Source organism: Theropithecus gelada, chromosome 13, assembly GCF_003255815.1.
Source record: "Theropithecus gelada isolate Dixy chromosome 13, Tgel_1.0, whole genome shotgun sequence".
Taxonomy (NCBI): Eukaryota; Metazoa; Chordata; class Mammalia; order Primates; family Cercopithecidae; genus Theropithecus; species Theropithecus gelada.
The window spans coordinates 20,658,236-20,674,072 of record NC_037681.1 but is presented as its reverse complement, the minus strand read 5'-3'; the positions used below and the strand labels follow the sequence as shown (position 1 = coordinate 20,674,072).

Below are 15,837 nucleotides of genomic sequence, written 5' to 3'. Positions count from 1 at the left end.
ATTTTACATTATTAATAATTATTATTTATGTTATACTATTACATAACGTAAACACTATTAAAATATATTTGTTTTCAAATCATGGCCTTGGTTTCTGTGGGCAGTGTCTCCTCATGGAAAGGTACTGCTTTCCTGCTAAATCATGGACAAAACGGGCCCCCAGGAGCTCCAGGCTGCAGTAGCAGCTTCTCATCTATGTCCTTCACTGCATGATGTTGTGGTTGACTTTGAAAGCTCCTTTACGTCTAATTTTATCAACAGAGCTAGTATTTCGTGAGTATCTACTACATGCCAGGTTCCAGAAAGCTAAATGCCTTTTGTTTGTTATTATTCACCAAATACAAATAATAACTCTCTTCTCATTACTCACACAACACAATTTAGCAGAGGGAGATTGAGCGACTTTCCCAGGGTCACACAGCTACTAAGAGCAGAGTCGTGTTTAGATTCATGTCTGAATACTGAACACCGAAATGAACCAGAGGAAATATCGTATGTTTCAAAAGCCTATTCAAGCCATTTGTTCTTATTTTAAGGAAAATCTTTATGCTAATTTTAAACTCCAAATACTTATGAATGGCAGAGATCTACAGATTTGATTCTGATGTAAGAGATGATGCTCCCCAGCTGGTTACTGCTACCATCCCACAACCCCGAGCATACTGGATAAACGTCTAAGCCTCGTAGTTAGTGGGGACAATGCTGGTGGAGTCTGAAGTTGTCATGCAGTGACTCATGAAAGCTTAGGCAGATTTGGTGATATATGACACAGAGATGCAAAGAAATGCAGTAGCTGACAGACACAGGATGGCCCTGGGAGATGCAGAAGGAGCATGTCACCCAAAATAGAGCCAAACAGGCATCCTTAAGGAAGGAGCAAAGGGGCTGAAGAAGGGATTTGTCATGAGAGATGGGACAGGAAGTTCTCGAGAGGCAGAGGGAGAGCATGAGAATGTCAGGAAGGGAGGAGAGATTCTCGCACATCTGGGAAGCTGACAATCCATCAGCATGGCCACGAGGAAAATAATGAGAAACGGAAATAATAGATGAGGCTGGATATAGAAGCAGGGTTCAAGCTGTGTCTATTGTAAAGAGTTGTGATTCTATCCAGATGGCAATAGGTAGCATTCTAAACAGAGATCTTTTAAAACAAGAGTCAGAAAATGTTTTCTGCAAAGGGTGAAATGTTAAATATTTTAAGTTTTCCAAGCCATATGGTCTCTATGTTAATGACTCAGCTCTTCCATTGTACCATGAAAACAGCCAGAGATGTCATATAGCACATGTATGTGGCTGTGTCCCAGTACAACTTTACTTACAAACACAGACTGCGTCAGACATGGCCCATGCATGGTAGTTTGCTACACCCTGTTTTAGGAAGCTCAGGTTTGTGATATGATGGAGAATGCCTATGAGAACTCTTGTTTTAAATGGTAGAGTGAACATATACTGCAATTCTAATCTGCTTGACCCAAGCTCTTGATAGTGAAAGGTAGAAAAGATAGATAGTAAATAGATAGATGATAGGCAGGTAGATAGATGATAGATAAAGAAAATACATAGCTGCTCCAGAAAACAGAAAGGGATAACTTCATGAACCAAAAACAAAGTAATATACTTTAGAAAGGAAGCAGGCTGGAAAACCCACAGTTGCAAAGCGAATAAAATTTCTAATTGCCTCTTGTAGCCCCTTCCTGGAAGTAGTCACAGCCGACTTCTTCCTCTGTTTTTTGTTTGTTTATTGTTTGCTTTTCTATGGGGTTTTGTTGTTGTTGTTTGCTTTTTTAAAAAAATTTAGTTTCCCTGCTTTTTTGTCATAGCAGCCTTTGTCACTTCAAGCACTGTAAGTGTTCTTTAAAAAGTAAAATAAAATTATATCAACCTTTCAATTAAAATGCAGCATGTCTGAAACTTGGTATCTAGAGAGGTGAGATGGACAAAGGAGCCCTTGTTACTCCACCTTTTCTTGCACATGGCAACAGACAATGCACAAAGCCACTTCCTTATGGACTGAAATTCTAATCCTTTTATGACTGGCCTTTCCATCCTTCACCTTCCCCTCTCCCATGCTGTGAATGATTGTATTGGACATTTTTGTTTTAATCTCAGTGACAGGAACACAGGTAGCTCTAATATAACTGTGACCCAGATGCTTCTGTTTCTAGCATGTATTTATTTTGTAGCTAACATTTACATCCATCATTTTTCACGTCTTTTGAAAATAATTAGGCAATATCTCATCTGAGGTAGGATGTTTCTAGTATTGTGTTCTGAGGGAGAAAAACTAATCTGTTCTCTTTCCACTGCATTCTAGGAACAGTAAGAGGACGTTGTGCTTGAATAATTTGTATCCACACTACAGAGTGGGCAATAAGCAGATTAGTCAAAACAATTCTGATTCACTTCAGTAACAGCCTCCTCCAGCTCATTTTTTCTCAACAAACTTATTTTTCCAGCAGAAGAATCCCAGACTTCTTAGAGAACCCAGTCACGTTTTGCACCTTAAATCTGTGAACTCGTCATGTTTTCTTCTGCCATATTCATAGTTCAAAGATGCGGCAAAGCCAGACGCATTCCTGAAGGAACCCAAGGAATTCCTCCTTTCTCTCTCTGGAATGAAATGAATTCTCTAGACCATCAGTTCTAACCTTCAAAAACCAAACCTGTTTGTGAGATCTCCTTCAAATACTACTGTAGACCCCAGTGTTTATTCATTAAAATTTTTAAATATTTGTTTTATTTGGAATCAATTTATTTGTAAGTTTAGTATTTGTATTAATATAAGGGAGAAATGTTTAAATCTGTCTATGTCATATGTGCCTCTGGCTTATTGCCCAATTGATTTTAGCCTCAGGCTAAACTTTGGTTTCTGTCTTTTATTTTTGTCAGAACAAATATAAGTGATCTCAGAACATCTGCTTTTATTGTAAGGACTCATGCTGCCATCTCCATTCCTCTCTCTTTTCCTGCAGTCTGGGTGGAAATTCTTTAATATGAACATTTCAACCACCTTCACTCTCTCATGTGCGCTATCAGCACATTCAAACTTATCCAGCCAAGGCTGTCATCTTAGGCCAGGGATTTTTTAGGAATCTATTTTGCTGTGATGCGGCTGGCACCTCTTTGACTCACTTTATCACCCCAGGGTTCTTTTCATTTTAGGAGCCCAAGAGGGCAGAAAAAGAATTAGGTGAGCAATTAAACCCTCTGAGTCAGGAGCGTCTCCATTTGTGTTAAGCAATGTTGTAGAACATCGTATTTCATAAGCTCCTAGCAGATGAGCCACGTGGCTGCTGAGCACACATGCCTGCTTGCTGCTGTGAGCTCAGACACCATCATCATTAGTCTTTTCCACCTCTGGAGGGAATTATAAGGGCAATTTAATAACCTGTAAATCATAGAGAGTTAAAGGTGTTTCCCCAAAATGCTGATGACAGAATGAAAGGTGAGGAGTGTTAGCCACAGGTCAAAATTGCAGGAAAGTCTCTCAATGTGGATTGTTGAAGAAATGTAGGTCTTTTTTCTTTTGGAAGTCTCCCTAGAATGGGGTCAAGGACTCTGCCTATTCTAGGATGAAAAATTGGGATATTAGACACCCTCAGATATTTATCCCAAGTCTTCAATTTGGGCTCTTAATTAGTTTGTTCAACCATCACAATCTCAAATGCTAACCAGGGCATTTGAATCTCTTCACAGTCCAAATCAGCACCATCTTTTAAAGTTAAGTTTCTCATTATTCTCATCTGACATACCTTATTTATCCCACACCCACCCCAATAACATATTGTGCTCACTGTTACCTTTGAGACAACACTTGAATTTTACTCAGCCTGGAGTGCTTTTCACATGTCTTGTCCAGATCCAGTTCGGACTCACTCTTCAGCTCTGCATTAGTCAATGGGGGCTAGGTGACAAACAACCTCCAAATTTCAATGGCTCAAAAATCTTCTTCCTCATTTATATACATCTCATCTTGGGTCAGGTGAGAAGTAGCTCTGTGCTGTGTCATCCTAACACAGGAATCCAGACGGAAGGAGGGACCATCAGTAAGATCCCCATTGCTATAGAAAAGAGAAAAAAGCATGCGGAATAGAACTCTGTTTCTTGGAAATCTCTCCTGAAAAAGTCACGTGTTATTTCTTCTCACCTCCATTGGCAAAGGAAAAAAGAGTCATGTGGCCATGTGAAAATTTAAGTAGGTGGGATGGAGCAGTCAGAATGCATTCATAAAAAGTGAACTGAAAATATTTGGAGAGCAGCAGCAATGACTATCATGAATGCCAACATGTATCCCTAACAACCCAGTGCTGTCACCCTCCAAACTCTTTATGTCTTGCAAAGTATTAGAACTTCTTATCTGAAGCCATACCACTCAGAGGGACTGCAAAATATGTAATGACATCTCCTTTAGGATGTCCTTAGAGAATTCAAGGAAAAGAAGTTAAATAATTTAAAAGTGCTTTTGGGTACAGCTATTTAGCACTAGAGGGTAACATTAGGGATACATCGTAAAGTTAATAATAGGGTTAGGGTTAGGATTAGGACTGGGTCAGAGTCAGGGCCAAAAGTATGGTTAGAGGTAGGGTCATGGTTAGGGTCAAGATCAAAGTCAGGGTCAAAGTAAGGGTCAGAATTAGGGACCAGGGTAGGGATCAGGGTGTAGGTTCAGGGTAAAAGTCTTGGGACAGGGTTTGGGTTAGGATTAGAACCAGAGCTTTGTTTTCCTCAGGACCCACCTGAGAGTGGGTCACCATGGCTTTGGAGCACCTGGTAGCATGTCCACCGTGAAGACCCAGAGTTTCATTGTCCTTAAGACTGACATGGGGAGACGTGACTGCACGCCATTGAGGAAGGTGAGGCAAAAGCTTCCTGTCTGCTCCCCGCGTGCTGAGGAGGGAGCTCTGCTATGGGCTTTACTTTCACATGTTACATTCTACAAGTCTTGTTTTACAAAAGTCTCCCTTCCTTGAGGCTTTGGCTGCTCATCCCTACTCATCATCACAACGTGCCATAACATATGGTAAGATTTGGGTTTGTTTCTGGGGAGAGATCTTGGTACAGAGAAAGCAGAAATGCTTAGAGCCACCATCAGGACAGTTGGGATGAAAGCTGGGGATGGGCAGAGGCTGGAGGAAACATGTGCACCCCCTGTAAACACTTTTATTCATGTTTTAATTACTAATTTTTCTTACAGTGTTAAAGTAGTAAAAAATAGTATTGAAAAATTGAAAAGTAGCCATATTAAAACTTGCAATATTATTTAAGTTTAAATACATTATTTGTACCTCATCAACATTTTTTATTTTGTTGAGAAAGTCTAAGGTTAATTGGCAGCATATTTGTAATAATAGATAGAATAATGTCTGTTTTATAAACATTGACATCCTACATTACATGTGTGAACCCTGGAAATCTGACACAGCTCTCAGATTTTTTGGAAAGTTTATTTTGCCAAGCTTGAGGATGCGTGCCTGTGATGCATCCTTAGGAGGTCCTGACAACATGGGCCCAAGGTGGTCAGGGCTCAGCTTGGTTGTATACATTTTAGAGAGACATGAGACATCAATCAATATGTGTAAGATGTACATTGGTTCAGTCCAGAAAATTGAGAAGGCCAGACAGGGGGCTTCCAGGTCATAGGTTGGTAAGAGCAAACGGTTTCATTCTTTTGCGTTACTGATCACTCTCTCCAAACGAGGCAATCAGATATGCGTTTATCTCAGTGAGCAGACGGGTGACTTTGGATAGAATGGGAGGCAGATTTGCCCTAAGCAGTTCCCAGCTTGAGTTTTCCCTTTAGTTTAGTGATTTTGGGTCCCCAAGATTGATCTTCTCTTCACAAGGTCTAACATGTTTTCCTGTGAGCATTACTTATTCACTGTGCATTTTATTACACAAATAAGGCAAAGATTTTTAAAAAATCATCAACTTCGTGGCTAGCTATATAGACATAATTACATAGAAGCTCAACTAAATTTGCAAACACTCCAGAGTTTGGGTTTCCAATAATTCTTTGTGATTCTTTAAAAGGTAAAGTTTTTTTTTCCCCATAAAACATAGCAACATCTAAACTCACCCATAGAACGTCCTGCCATTTCTGTTTCTCTAGTTTCCTCATTTGCTGCAAAGCCTCACTGAGGAAATTGACTTTAAATATCATTTTACACTCTTCTGTTTTAGAAAGCATTGTGGTAAAACATTGAATCATCATGGTCATGAGTTCTCTTCATATTCTTTCTTTCTTTGAATACTTTTTCCCAGTGGCCAATATTTGATTCTGTTATATTATGGCTAAAAGGTAGGCATGGGAACAAAACAAAGACAGGAAGTCTTTGGAGTAAGTGATCCCATCACAATGAATCAATTTTCCATTGGAACATATTTTTACAAAGTCACTGTTTTGAAAATATTTAGCCATGAATTGAAACAGAGTCTGTAAGGTTATTTTTTTTCCTGGTCTAAGGCGAACAGCATTTTAGAGAATGAACCCAGGACACAACCACAGCCCAAGAAAAAGATAAGATAATTAAGGTAACACATATGTGTTACTACTGTAACAGAAAACATGTAAAGAGCATTTGTTTTGATTTATATATCAGTCTGCAATCTGCACTGTTTAATTTTTTGTGTCATAAATGCTCTTATTTAAAAAAACAGGACTAGTTAACAGTGTCAATTACTAGTAATTCATGGTATAAATAATTAAATAAGGAAGTATTCAAAAAATATAACAATGTTTTAAATACAGTTTTATTTTACATCTTTTTTTTACTTACATAGAAATTGCCAAAAACAAAAAAATGCAGAGATTTCCCATGTAGCCACAACCTAGTTTCCTCTCTTATTAACATCTTCTATCAGTGTGTCTCACATGGCTTATTAATATCTTACATAATTTGTCATAGTTAATGAACCAATACTGATAGACTATTATTAACTAAAGTTCATATTTCATTTGGATTCCCTTAGTTCTGTCTTACTGTGACCCAGGATCCCATCCAGGATCCCGCATGACATGTAGTCATCACGTCCCTGGGGGCTCTTTCTGGCTGTGACAGTGTGTCAGGCTTTCCATGTCATGATGACCTTGATAGTACTGAGGAGGATTGGTCAAGAATTTTGCAGAATGTCCCCCATTGTCACTGCATGTTCTCAAGGTGAACTGTCACCTTTGATGTTCACTTGGATCATCTGGAAGAGCTACTGTTTGTCAGGTTTCTCCACTGTGAAGTTATTTTTCCTCCTTGCCCATACTGCATGTGTTCTTTTGGAGCGAGTCACTGTGCAGAGCCCACACTTACGCAGTGAGGAGTTGGCTCCACATTATTGATGGCTGAGTGTCTACATCAGTTACTTGGAATTCTTTTGCAAAGGAGATTTCTGTGCAACTCTGTTTTCTTATTCACCTGTGTATACAAATACAGACACCTAGATAATTACTTTAAGCTTTAGTTATTATTCAACACTACAGCATTATGTTGCACAGTTCATTCTTCTGTTGGCCATCAGTAGCCGGTTTTATTGGCTCTTATTTTTCTTTGATATATTTTAATTTTTTTAGTACTTACTTACTTTCTGATACTTCAAGATTATCCTGGCTCCTATATTTACTGTCCAAGTTCTAGTATCAGGCATTTCTTCAAAGAGCCTGATTCCTTTCAGAATGGTAGGAAAACTTACATCTGGCTACCGAATGAGCACATTGTTGGATGAGCACTTGTCCCTCATTAGCAATGCTGGGAAGTATATGTGTGTGTCTAACCTACCTATACACACCTAATTATAAAGTTTTCTATGTAGAACTGTGTGTATCTATATTAAACTAAACATAAGTTTACATTGATGTCTCCACCTCTGATCTACTATCATGTGAATCATTCTAGCCTTCTCCCCTTGCTAATTTGTAATCTCCCACTTCAACAGTGGGAGACCTGGTTCCTACCATCTGTGACTTATATAAGTCATTGTTTTATTCCAGATACAGATACTGTGGTTTTACAATTGTTCACAATTGCTTCTGTTGGAAAGAACTTTATAAAATGGAATCTAATGATGAAGTATAGTTCATTTGCCTTCAGCCTACAGATTCTATTCATTTTCAAAGTGACTTAGGTCAACATCATTTTCCCTACACCTTCAGTGAGTTTTTTCCTACATTTGTGTCTTAGTCCACTTTGTGCTTCTGTAACAGAATATCTGAGGCTGGGTAATTTATAAGTAAAAAAGGTCCTTTTGGCTCACAATACTGGTGGCTGGAATGTCTGAGATTGGACAGCTGCACCTGGTGGAGTCTCAGTCTTTTTCATCTCATGGTGGAAAGTGGAAGGGGAGCAAGGGGTGCACCAGAGATCACATAGCAAGAGTGACAGCAGGAGGGAAGCCAAGGAACCCAGAGTCTTGTTAACTCCTACTCCTGCAGGAATTAATCCATTCCTGTGAGAGCAGAACTCACTCATCCCCATGGAGGACATTAACCTATTCATGAGGGATCCGTCCTCATGACCCAAACACCTTTCACTGGGCCCCACCGCCCCACACTGCCACACTGGGGGTCAAATTTCAACACGAGTTTTTGCAGGGACAAACCACATCCAAACCATAGTAATTTGTAGCATAGTTAATTTCTTTTTCACATGATGTATTCTGTGTTGGGATACTCCACATCCTGAATAATTTTATTTAATTTGAATAGAGTTTGGCTTACCTGTTTGGCTGTAAAATTCTGCGTGTTTTGACAAATGCGTAGTGGCAGGTATCCATTATTAAAGTATGTGAAATGCTTCAAATCCCCACCCCATGGAGCCAATGGCTTCCCATCTGTGTAGTATGCCTTCTCCAGAATCTCATTAAATGAAGTCACACTGTGTATATTCTCCTCAGACTGTCTTATTCCAATTAGCAATGTGCATGCAAGATTCACTCATGTCTTTGTGTGAGTTGATAGCTTGTTCCTTTCTACGGCTAAATAGTATTCCATTGCATGAATGTACCACAATTCGGTTATGCATTTGGGGAGAAAAACCTTTCTCTTCTAACTTTGTTCCAGGGTTGGAGACCTCCAAATTAACTGACAATAGATACATTAATAGGAGAGGCAATATTTGGCTTCTTATTCCACAAGTATCATTGTAGGACAAAATTCATCAGATGGCAGGATCCAGTTTACAAACAGGTAAAACTAGCCCAAAGACAAGAAACTAGACTAGAATCTGATAACCCGCAAGGGCTATAGATTTCCTTTTATTTATTTAAATTTTGTATTATACTTTAAGTTCTATGGTACATGTGCACAACGTGCAGGTTTGTTACATAGGTATACATGTGCCATGTTGGTTTGCTGCACCCATCTACTCGTCATTTACATTACATATAGTTTTCCTCAGAAAAGTTTTTTTGAGACAGGGTCTGGCTCTGTCTCCCGGGCTGGAGTGCAAAGGTGCAATCTCAGCTCACTGCAACCTCTACTTCCCAGGTGCAAGCAATCCTCCCTCCTCAGCCTCCTGATTAGCTGGGACTACAGGCACATGCCATCATGCCCATGTAATTTTTCTATTTTGAGTAGACACGAGGTTTCACCATGTTGCCCAGGCTGGTCTTGAACTCCTGGCCTCCCAAAGTGCTGGAATTATAGGCATGTGCCACCACGCCCATGTGACTTATAGTTTTCCATTGAAACATAAAATTTATCTCTGTAGTAACCATCATTTTTGATCATAGATAATCAAAGTAAGATTATTCTTGTTTCAAAAATACGTCTAGCCTTGTTAGATTTTGCCTGATCATTTATGTAAGTGCAGCAAGAACAAGAGCTGACCACATAGGTGCTTTCAAGCTTCCTTGCTGCAAGTTTTCATACAGAATCTCAGATTGGACTTTCAAAGGCCTTATTGAGGCTAAAAGCCAAGCCAAGAACATACTATCAAATTTCAGCTGCAGTCCTTATAGCTTCGTGTGAATTCCTCTCTGCTTGAGGCCCTCAAAATAGCCCCAAATTCCTGGGCCTACAAGGAAATGACCTTCCTTATTAATCTGTAAGGCTGTGAACCCCATAATCTAGGTATCAGACTGGCTTTTCTCAGAGTGCTTTGTAAACATTGACTCTATAAAAGTCAACCTTAGTTCCTTACAATTGCTGGTCATAACTGGTCTGAGGTACACTTCCTAAATATGATATTTCAGTAAAAGCCTTGATAATATAGCCAAAGTTTCCAATTATGTCCTGTTATAAAGTAAACAGATTCTTACTGGACTTTTGCTAACAACTATATTGTCATGAAAGTAAGAGTATTCAGTAAGAATTTGAAAATTCTAGAGAAATCAGGTGGGGGAAAAAAGATAAATGCTCCATTTCTGTTTACAAAAGCATAATCTACTAAAATTGTTGTGAGTTAGAGTTAGCTTAAGAGTGGCCAGGTGCAGTGGCTCACACCTGTAATCCCAGCACTTTGGGAGTCCGAGATGGGCAGATCACGAGGTCAGGAGATCAAGACCATCCTGGCTAACATAGTGAAACCCCGTCTCTACTAAAAAATACAAGAAATTAGCTGGTGTGGTGGTGGGCGCCTGTAGTCCCAGCTACTCGGGAGGCTGAGGCAGGAGAATGGCGTGAATCCAGGAGGCGGAGCTTGCAGTGAGCCGAGATCGCACCACGGCACTCCAGCCTGGGCGACAGAGCGAGACTCCACCTCAAAAAAAAAAAAAAAAAAAAAAAAAAAGAGTTAGCTTAAGAGAAAGAGATTTCTTTTTTTCTTTTTTGTTTTTTTTGAGAGTGAGTGTCACTCCGTCTCAATTTCTCAGTGTGGTAGGCAAAAACATGTTTATTAACAGGCCAAAATATCTAGTTTCTCTGTAAAAATAAGAAGCCAAAAGTATATAAACTTGAATTACTTATGTTCAGTAATTAATGTTTTAGTATTGTGTCTTATTTATAAATGATGTAGATATTTAATGGAAATATTTTACTTAGCTTAACTTTAAGGTTAAAAACTACCAAAAGTATTTTGGAAACTACTATTAGGCAGATTTACTGTAAAAAATTTATTATTGAAATAATGTTTTTCACTTTTCACAAGATGGCACCAAAAACAAAGAAGGAAGCTCCTGCCCCTCCTAAAGCCGAAGCCAAAGCAAAGGCTTTAAAGGCCAAGAAGGCAGTGTTGAAATGTGTCCATGCCCCCCAAAAACAGAAGATGTGCACCTCACCCATCTTCCAGCATCTGCAGACACTGCAACTCCGGAGGCAGCACAGATATCCTGGGAAGAGCGCCCACCGGAGAATAAAGCTTGACCACCATGCTATCATCAAGTTTCCACTGACCACTGAGTCAGCCATGAGGAAGATAGAAGACAATAACATGCTTGTGTTCACTGTTGATGTTAAAGCTAACAAGCAGCAGATCAAACAGACTGTGAAGAAGCTCTGGGACGTGGATGTGGCCACGGTCAACATCCTGATTTGGCCTGATGGAGAGAAGAAGGTATATGTTCGACTGGCTCCTCATTACAATGCTTTGGATATTGCCAACAAACTTGGGATCATCTAAACTGAGTCCAGTTGGCTGATTCTAAATAGATTTATGTCTTTTCACCATAAAAAAAAGGAAATAATGTTTTTCATAAGAATGACAACTTAAAATCTTAAAGCTTATAGATTTGATTCTAATTATCTAGTAAGTATAATATTAGTTTCTTGTAAGTACTCAAGCAGAATAGAAACTTGTTGGCCGGGCACAGTGACTCACACCTGTAATTCCAGCACTTTGGGAGGCCAAGGTGGGCGGATCACAAGGTCAGGAGATCAAGACCATCCTGGCTAATGCTGTGGAACCCCGTCTCTAGTAAAAATAAAAAAAAAAAATAGCTGGGCGTGGTGGCAGGTGCCTGTAGTCCTGGTTACTCAGGAGGCTGAGGCAGGAGAATGGCCTGAACCCAGGAGGCGGAACTTGCAGTGAGCCAAGATCGCACCACTGTACCCCAGCCTGGGTGACAGAGAGAGACTACATCTCAAAAAAAAAAAAAGAAAGAAAAAAAGAAACTTGTTTGTTTTATATTTAATAGTGGTAACTCTGAAGACATAGTTGTTTTATTACACAAAAAATATTAAATTTATCTTATTTAACTAAGTTTTATCCAAATCGTGTTAACTTGAAATACATTTTGATCGGTTCCTATATTTCTAGTTTGGGGAATATTTATTTATAAATGATTTTTTTTTCCAAGCCAAGTTAGAATAGAAGTTTTAGAGGATTTTATAAATGAATTTTGCAGTACTATCCAGAGTTAAGAAAAATCACATATACAGACCATACATTAATAGACATACAAACACAAATAGAGATCTCATAGCTTTCCTCCTGAAATTTTAGCCATGAATCAGGCATAAATATTCTGATGGTTAATTTTAGATGTCTGCTTGATTGGATTAAGAGATACTAACATAACTGGTAAAGCACAGTTTCTGGGCATAAGTGTGAGGGTGTTTCTGGAAGACACTGAGATAAGGAAGATCCACCCTGACCCAATGTGGATGGGCACTGATACGATTTGACTGTGTCCCCACCCAGATTTCATCTTGAATTGTAGTTCCTATTATCCCTACATGTTGTGGGAGGGACCCGGTGGGGGATGATTGAATCATGGTGGATGGGCACTTGTCAATTGTGGGTAGGAGGGAGAAGAGGTATCTATGCAGAAAGAAACACCCTAGAAATCCTCTTAAGATGCCCCAGTCATCACTCACTCTGCAGTAATAATGTCACAATACTGCTAGCTACATGCTGATAAGGACAAAGGGGACATTCTTAAAAGAAACCTGGCACCATAAATACAGATTAGGGCAGAGAAGGACACTCAAAAGAGACGCAGTAGGTACAAATGTGACCACTGTCAGCCTGCCTGGGATGGTGGGAAGGAGCCTGGTGCCAGACTGGATTCGGACTGATCACCACACATGTGCCTCAACCAACAGCGAGGAGGTCCCACAAGCCTAAGTGGGGCAAGTCGGGGACCTAAGGCAGGAGCAGGAAAACCAGACAAAGAAAACTGGTGGAGACTTGAGACAGAGGCAGGAATGTGAAGAAGTCCAAAATAAAATTCCCTGCACAGGACTTTTACGCTGCTTTCCTGCACGATCAGCCTACTCCTATTTTTCTACAATAAGCTCTTCACACTGTACTTTTTTCAATGAAGTTATCTGCCATGTTTGTATTGCCCCTTGGTGAAAATCCTTCTTCCAAGTTAGACAAGAACTGGGACATCAATTTCCAGAACTGATGGCACTTAATAACTGGCAGTCTGACTTTAAGTGGTGCAGGAGGCGGCCTTTAGGGGGCGACAGCCATCACACCTGGAGCAAGAGGGCCCTGCATAGTCCCCAACTGCCTGCAAGTGTTGTGCTGCTACGACACTGCCAGCAAGAGGGCCCGCAGTGTCCCCAGCTTCCAGCAGGGGGCGTACCACAACTACACTGTGAGCAAGAGGACCCTGCAGTATCCTTAGCTGCCAGCAGGTGGCGCACGGGCATCACAACATGAGCAAGAGGACCCTGCAGTGTCCTGGTTGGCAGCAGGGGGCGTGCTGCCACCACACTGTGAGCAAGAGGATCCTGTAGTGCCCCCAGCGGCCAGAAGGGGGCGTGTCCCCACTACGAGGCAAGCAAGAGGGCCAGGCAGTGTCCCCAGCTGTCAGGTGGGGAGCCAGCCGCCACTTCACTTCCAGCAAGAGGGCCGGGCAGTGTCCCCAGCTGCCAGCATCGGGAGTACTGCCACTACACTGTGAGCAAGAGAGGACTGCAATGTCCCCAACTGCCAGCATGCGGCGTGCCGTCACTATACTGCCAGCAAGAGGGCCCTGCAGCGCCCCGGCGCCAGCAGCGGGCGCTGGCCACCACGGTAAGAAAGAGGGCCCTGCAGTTACTCTAGTCGCCAGCAGGGGGCGCACTGGCAAAGCACCGTGAGCAAGAGGGCCCTGTAGCGGGCGGCTGCAAGCAGGGGGCACCCAAGCCTGGCTTTTCAGATTACTGATGTCCCGCCCATCTCTGCGCCGCTCCCCCGGCGGCGTGCATCTCTGCGACTGCACCGCGCCCCGTCAAGCCCACGCAGCGTGCGTCTCTGCGCCTGCGCCGCGACCCTCCCCCCACCTCGCGGGCGTGTGACTCTGCGCCTGGGCCGATCCGGCCTGCGACTCTGCGCCTGCGCCGCGCCTGGCGCGCGACTCTGCGCCTGCGCCTGCGCTGGCCTGTGACTGCTCCCTCGCCGCGCCTGGCGCGTGACTCTGCGCCTGCGCCGGCCTGCGACTCTGCGCCTGCGCCGCGCGTGGCATGCGACTCTGCGCCTGCGCCGGCCTGTGACTCTGCGCCTGCGCCAGCCTGCGCCGCCTCTGCCGTGCGACTCTGCGCCTGCGCCGGCTTGTGACTCTGCGCCTGCGCCGAACTGCGACTCTGCGTCTGCGCCGGCCTGCACCGCGTCTGGCGTGCGACTCTGCACTTGAGCCGGCCTGCGCCGCGCCTGGCGTGCGACTCTGCGCCTGCGCCGGCCTGCACCGCGTCTGGCGTGCGACTCTGCGCTTGCGCCGGCCTGTGCCACGCCTGGCGTGCGACTCTGCGCCTGCGCTGACCTGCGACTGTGCGCCTACGCCGGCCTGCGACTCTGCGCCTGCGCCGACCTGCGACTTTGTGCCTGCGCCGGCCTGTGACACTGCGCTTGCGCCGCGCCTGGCGTGCGACTCTGCGCCTGCGCCGGCCTGCGACTCTGCGCCTGCGCCGACCTGCGACTCTGTGCCTAGGCCGGCCTGCGACTCTGCGCCAGCGCCACGGCTAGCGCGCGACTCTGCGCCTGCTCCGACCTGCGACTCTGCGCCAGCACCGGCGCGGTACGTTTGTGAGGGGGGAGCTGAATTTTCCTCAGGCCAGGCACTGAGAGCATCGCGAGGGCGGAGCTGTGTTCTCCTCTGCACAGACCTCGGGGGTAACGTGAAGGCGGAGCAGCGTTCTACTCTGCCCAGACTCTGGGGTGGGGGGCACCGTGGGGGCGGAGCTGCGTTCTGCTCGCGCAGATGTTCGCGGCACCGCCTCGCTTTGGGACAACTCGGGGCCAGATCCACGTTGACTAAAATCCTTCCTGTTTGTAGCCCTGAATAACCAAGGTCAGAGACTACTTAGAATGGTTCAGTGTGGAAAACGGGAAACTGAACTCCTGTCTGAATCCTGTGCACCGATGTTTTCTCCACCGAAGGGTTACGGTTAGGGTTTAGGATTTAGGGGTAGGGTTAGGGGTTGGGGTTAGAGTTAGGGTTAACGGTTAGGGCTAGGGGTTAGGGTTTAAGGGTTAGGGGTTAGGGTTAGAGTTAACGGCTAGGGCTAGGGGTTAGGGTTAGCGTTTTAGGGTTAGGGGTTAGGGCTAGGGCTTAGGGTCAGGGTCGGGTCGGTGTGAGGGTGAGGGTTAAGGGTTAAGGGTTAGGGGTTAGGGTTAGGGTTACGGTTTTAGGGTTAGGGTTTTAGGGCTAGGGGTAGCGGTAGGGTTAGGGTTATAGGGTAATAGGGTTAGGGTTAGGGTAAGGGGTTAGGGGTAGGTTTAGGGGTTAGGGTTAGGGTTTTAGGGTTAGGGGTAGGGTTAGGGTTTAGGGTTAGGGTTGGGTTAGGGTTAGGGGTTAGGGTTGGGGTAGGGTAGGGTTAGGGGTTAGGGTTAGGGTTTAGGGTTAGGGTTAGGTTTGGGTTAGGGTTAGGGTTGGGTTAGGGTTAGGGGGGTTAGGGTTAGGGGTTAGGGTTAGGGGTTAGGGTTAAGGGTTAGGGTTAAGGGTTTAGGGTTAGGGTTAGGGTTGTTAGGGTTAGGGTTGTTAGGG

The 15,837-nt window shown here is 43.5% G+C and overlaps 1 long non-coding RNA gene and 1 pseudogene across 1 annotated transcript; both read left to right on the top strand.

Moving 5' to 3' along the window:
* Positions 1 to 1,597: 1,597 nt before the first annotated feature.
* On the top strand, positions 1,598 to 2,914 carry LOC112605182. The gene is made up of 2 exons (XR_003115369.1): positions 1,598 to 1,927; positions 2,315 to 2,914. It is a non-coding gene; the product is annotated as an uncharacterized LOC112605182 (long non-coding RNA).
* Positions 2,915 to 11,072: 8,158 nt separating this feature from the next.
* On the top strand, positions 11,073 to 11,543 carry LOC112605015 (annotated as a pseudogene).
* Positions 11,544 to 15,837: the final 4,294 nt, after the last annotated feature.